We start from the raw sequence: 6,494 nt of genomic DNA on the forward strand, positions 1-6,494 counted from the left end.
GGAAAAGGGATGTTTGGTTTTAGTGCGGACCCTCACAAGTGTCTTTTGAATATTTTCCACAGTCTCTCGTAAATTATTATTATTATTATTATTATTATTATTATTATTATTATTATTATTATTATTATCTAATTGCATTTCTCGATGATCTCAGGTACTTTTCCAGTCAAATGTGGAACGTTTTGATGTTGTTCTTCCTGAGAGTGGAGTACGAGGTGGGGCCTGGGGGTGATAGTTTAACAGTCTTCTCACCAAGATGGACACAGTTCGAACCTTGGCTGATATAACAGTTAATTTTGAAATAGGGAATCACGTCCCTGTGGTTCAGATTCCTCGTAAAACTAGAAACTAGACTATACAAAACTCAACGTATGTGTGTATGTATGTATTGGTGTTTTGTTTTTTGTTTTTTTTGCTATTGGCTTTACGTCGCACCGACACAGATAGGTCTTATGGCGACGATGGGATAGGAAAGTCCTAGGAGTTGGAAGGAAACGGCCGTGGCCTTAATTAAGGTACAGCCCCATCATTTGCCTGGTGTGAAAATGGGAAACCACAGAAAACCTTCAGAGCTGCCGACAGTGGGATTCGAACACACTATCTCCCGGATGCAAGCTTACAGCCGCGCGCCCCTAACCGCACGGCTAACTCGCCCGGGGGTGTTTTATTATAACCCGAGAACCGCTGGACATATTTTTATGCGGTTTCCTCTGTTGTGTGGACGACCTACCGAGAAAGGTGTTTGTGCATTAGATATTGAACTGTGAGGAAGGGAAGCCGAGCAATAAGGCTTCTAAGAAACAAATGGAAGAAAATGTCGGCACGTGAACAGTCTCTCAGCCTACGATGGCTAAACTGTAAAAGATATCCATAAACCAAACTCGAAGAATTGTAAAGCATAAAAGGTTCTATAAGAGATCCTTGAGACAACATACCTATCTTTAAAAGGTCATCCACAGTAGAAGTTTTTATATTTGTAAACAATACAATATCTGATATCCTCGCCGGACTGAGTATCTCAGAGAGTAGAGCGCTGGCCTTCTGAGCTAAGGTTGATAGGTTGGATCACGGCTCCGTCCGGTTGTATGTGATGGCGCTCTGATACGTCATCCTCGTGGCGATAGATTTACTGACACGTAAAAGAACTCATTTCTGGACAAAATTTCGAGACCGTGTCGTCTCTAAAATCGTAAAAGTAGTTAGTGTGACGTGTAACCATTATTATTATTATTATTATTATTATTATTATTATTATTATTATTATTATTATTATTGTATCGGAGGTGCACCCACCCCGTGGATTAAATTAGGCGCCTTTGAGAAGGTCATCTGTAACTTGGACATCAAACTATGTGGTAGAAGAAGTTTGAATATTTATCGACAGATGTCGCTACTATCAACTTAAGTGCGCCCTCTAGGGTGAGGATGAACCATTAATTTTCAAAGTAATTTTTTGTGTTAAGGTTACCTAAAATGGATTGTTTATAGTATTTTTTTGTGTTCTAAGGTTATCAGCGCTTCTATCTACTCCCGGCAGCTTAAAATTGTAGCTAATAGCCAATTATGTGCATTTATTTAAGTAACCAACCAGAGTTTTTGATATTTATTTGTTTGTCTAATGAAAATTGAGGGTGTGCCAGGGTTTTGGCCCAGAGAAATCTGGAACCTCCCCGTTCGCTATAAAAGCTGGGACCGTTCGGGCCATGTTGTCTTTGTGATCGCTCCAGTCAACAGGTTTAGAGTGTGTTCCTAGTGGAAGCAGGGGAAGCTGCCTTCTCCGTCTGCGGAAGGCCCACCAGCTCAAGGTAATGGCAGATTTTCCCTAAGCATGTAATAGTCTCTGAAAGCTAGCTCGAGGGGAAGGTTTCGAAATTCTTCACTAATGTAAATTTCAAATTTTATATGTAAATTTCAAATAAGTCTGAGGATTCCAGTCTAACTAAGGGAATAACGAGTGGTACGCTCTTTTATTCCCCTTCAACTTGATATTGAGATGACTATGTTTTCGTAAAACTTAAACTGATCTCATAACATTGTAACTTAAAAATGTCTCTTCATCTAGTCATCTCCGTAGTGTAGGCTTAGCCTCTGTAACTTAGGGCTAGGTCAAATAGGGTTTTAGGTATTTTTTTAAGTGTAACTGAACCTTTTCTTTTTCAACTAAGGCCATGTAGGAGGGGTACGTGTCACCCCTGTTAAAGTTCACTATTATTCATTTAATTTTAAATGTAAATCTCACTGTTGAGCAGTAACCGTAGTGTATACTGTTGGTTTTTGTTAAATGTAGCATGTGTCTTTAAGAGGCCAAAGCCTGTAAATTTTGGAGAATATTCTCCTAGAAAATAATTGCGTGGAACAAGGACGCTCTTTTTCTACTATGGCAAATTCTGGAACTCGGTACCCTTGAGTGTTGGTTGAAGGGAGCATTAGTGCTCTTGTTAAATTGGTAATTTGGGAGCTTAAAGCTCGTATTGTTAAATTGTTGTTGATTTTTCTAACATAGTTACTCAAGCTCACGAGCTAAACTTTGTACCTGATTAATTGTTATTTGCTTAACGAAGTGTAATGTTTAAAATTTGAAAAGTAACAATAGATCGAAGGAAGAAATATACTTACACATTTTAAAGTTTAAAATTAATCTTCCATTTTTCTATATCCACCCATTCATGCCCACAACTTCCTTCACCTCTGCGTTGCACAGAATCCCCGGAACAATTATTATTAATTAAAGATATAAGAAGTTCCGTGAGACTATATGTGTCTGAATAAACCCTTTACATTTTACCATGTCTTCACCGATATGAATAAAATTCGATAGCGAATCTCTTTTTAGAACGATGATGGGCAGAATCATGTAAGTTAAAACTAGTACACAAGCTAACGACTTCAAATAATACGAGTTTCATCTTTTATTATATTATAATAATTTGTCATTGATCAAAAAGAAAGAGAGTCAGAAATGGAAGTAGGAGGCATGATTAACTCAGTGGTCTAGCTGCTGGCTTCCCATCCAGAAGGCCGAAGGTGGAAACCCGTTCGATCCTGGATCAAAGTGTTCATCTCAAGCATCACGTGGCGTCAGGAAGGGCATCCGTTTTTAAACCCCCGGCCAAAACCGAACTGAGCCTGGGACGCTCCAGGACCTAGGGAAGGCCAACTAGAAGGTGAAGTTTTCTCTCTGGCTCCAGCGACCCTAGCAATACTGGGGTAAGCTGAAGAAAGTTTTAAATCAGAAATGGAATTATCACCAACACAGAAAGTTTTATCTAAACTCTGACAGTCAATGTTAATTCAAATTCATTTCGCTGCAACAGCCGAAACTGATGCACTTTTGTATTTCACCTAGCGATTTGTTTACGAAACTCAAAGAAGGAAATCGCTTATTTTCATAAAACCTGATCGGCGCGGGTGTAGCTACGAGTACAATTTAGTAAGAGAATAAAAGAAAGATGTTCCGTAGCTCAGACAACAAAATCTAGCCTTGTACTGCCGCATTTCGAGTTCAAATTTAGGGTAGTATTTAGAAAACCACGTGAGAAGAATTGTAAATTGACCAGTTTCATTTGTACTTCTTGCATCGACCTTACTAGCATCTGCAATAGAAATTAAGTTGTACTTGGGGATATGTTTCAGATCATGAGCTCACACAATATCCTTAACTTTCACGTGGGGTGAATGTAAGATACAGACCTTCAGATGAACTGCAATTAGGGAGGACTAACTTCACTGACGTAATCTGGATTCAAACCAATAAACTTCGTATGACGAGACCTCTCATACATTACTTCACACTTCCTCTAAACGAAGTCGGCTGGGTAGAGGCGATTTGAAGGATAAGGTGAAAAGTGAATGTGAAGAATGAATAAAGATATGATGCGTGAACTTAAGTTTGTGTTTCCTAATCTAGTAACACATTTCTTCAGTAGTCATTAAGAAAATTGGCAGGATAATTTACTTACCGTGTTACAACTGACACACGCGATGTCTTTTCCACGTTTAAATTCCCACTGTGTATTGTCGAGGAGCTCAATCAACATGGGTTGTACAAATTTAACTAACATCTTTACATAATAATAATAATAATAATAATAATAATAATAATAATAATAATAATAATAATAATAATAATAATAATAATAATAATCTACTGAACCCGATTTCAGATAGAAGGGAATTATTTGGGTTGAACCAAACCGATTGCAATGAAACTTGGTAGGATGATAACTTATTACACCATACATTGAACAGTGTGGCCACTCTTCCGTAAAATAATATTTACGTACATAAAAGGAAGTAAGAAGGATATAAAATACAGACTAGCACAAGCAAGGAAATCCTTTCTTAATAAATTTTCTCACTTCGAACATGTATACAGGAACTAGAAATATGTTTTTGAAGAATTTTGTCTGGAGTGTAAAATAGTGTGGACGGCAAGTAGCTCAGAAAAGGAGAATAGAAGCTTTTGAAATGTGGTGTTACAGAAGAATTCTGATTCAGCCGGCTTACAGGTTCTATTCTTCCAGTCCAGCGATCGGGAAACATTTGTTCAAGGCAAATCTTACTACATCTTGCTCGATGAGATGGGCACCATACCATCATGCTAACACCACCTGTTCTTCCTCGTCTGCAGCGAAATAGTCTCTAACAACGGCGGAAGTTCCTGTGTTAGGGAGGTGGTCTACTTGTCGGCATTCAGTGTCCCGTCGATGAAAAATGGTCCTGTGAGATGATGGCCCTCTACTCTGCACCACACGTTTACACTCTATGGATGTTGACGTTCCACGTGGCGAAGGCGACGTGTTACAGTTCCATTTTCACGTAGTTAATTGAAGAGATTCTCAAATAGACGTCGAGATGGATGACGTCTATCAGATATCTCCCAGAGTACACATTGCACATATCTGCCAGCCTGCATTCAGGAGATACGGGGTTCGAACCCCACTGTCGGCAGCCCTGAAGATGGTTTTCCGTGATTTACCATTTCACGTCAGGCAAATGCTTGGGATCTACATTAATTAAGGTCGCGGCCACTTCCTTCCCACTTCTAGCCCTTTCCCATCCCATTGTCGCAGTAAGTCCTAACTGTGTCGGTGCGATGTAAAACAAAATTGTAAAACTAAAAATAAAAATAAAAAATGGACAAATTTACGGTATTATTTCTTCTTCTTCTTAATCTGTTTACCCTCCAGGGTTGGTTATTCTTTCGGACTCAGCAAGGGATCCCACCTCTACTGCCTCAGGGGCAGTGTCCTGGAGCTTCAGACTTTGGGTCAGGGATACAACTGGAGAGGACCAGTACCTCGCCCAGGCGGCCTCACCTGCTATGCTGAACAGGAACCTTGTGGAGGGTTTTGGAAGATTGTATGTGATAGACAAAGAATAGGGAAGGAAGCGGCCGTGGCCTTAAGTTAGGTACCATCCAGGCATTTGCCTGGAGGAGAAGTGGGATACCACGGAAAACCACTTCCAGGATGGCTGAGGTGGGAATCGAACCCACCTATACTCAGTTGACCTCCCGAGGCTGAATTGACCCAGTTCCAGCCCTCGTACTACTTTTCAAATTTCATGGCGGGGTCGGTAATCGAACCTGGGCCTCCGGGGGTGAAAACTAATCACGCTAACCTCACCGTATTATTTCACAGCCCGCAACTGTACACAACGATCATGTCGGCTTTTTCGCATTTGTAAATACCTTCGTCTCTAGTCTATTCCATACGACTTCCTCTATGCAGTACCACAGTGTACTAGGAGGCCGCTATATAATCCAATATAGTAAAATAAGGTTTTAAAAAATGTCATGTTCGTAGTCCCACGTCGATATTCTACGTGCGTTATATACATTCTACCGACGTTTCGAGTAATCTACAGTATTCGGGAGATAGTGGGTTCGAACCCCACTGTCGGCAGCCCTGAAAATGGTTTTCCGTGGTTTCCCATTTTCACACCAGGCAAATGCTGGGGCTGTAACTTAATTAAGGCCACGGCCGCTTCCTTCCCAGTCCTAGCCCTTTTCTGTCCCATCGTCACCATAAGACCTATCTGTGTAGGCGCGATTTGGGCCAATAGCAAGTAATGCACAGTACATTACGGATATTCTTATAAAGGTGACTGTTGTGTCCCTACTCAATCCGACGTAGTGATTCTCCCCATGACCTAAAATCAACGACTTGGATTACGATAATTATTAATAATAATGTTATTGGTTTTACTCCCACTAAATATTTTCACGGTGTTCTGAGACACTGAGGTGCAAAAATCTCGTCCAACAGGAGTTCTTTAACGTACCAATAAACCCACCAACACGAAGCTGACGTATATGAGCATCTTCAAACGCCACCGAAACGTACCAGAATCGAACCCACCAACCTGAACTGGTAAGGCCAGTGCTGTACTGTCTGAGCTTCACAGCCCGGCAATAACGTAAGAGCAGGTCAACTCTAAGGTGATAAGTAGCATCCCAAACACAACAGTCAACTAATTCTAGGCCAGTAAAG

This window comes from Anabrus simplex, chromosome 1, assembly GCF_040414725.1.
Source record: "Anabrus simplex isolate iqAnaSimp1 chromosome 1, ASM4041472v1, whole genome shotgun sequence".
Classification (NCBI taxonomy): Eukaryota; Metazoa; Arthropoda; class Insecta; order Orthoptera; family Tettigoniidae; genus Anabrus; species Anabrus simplex.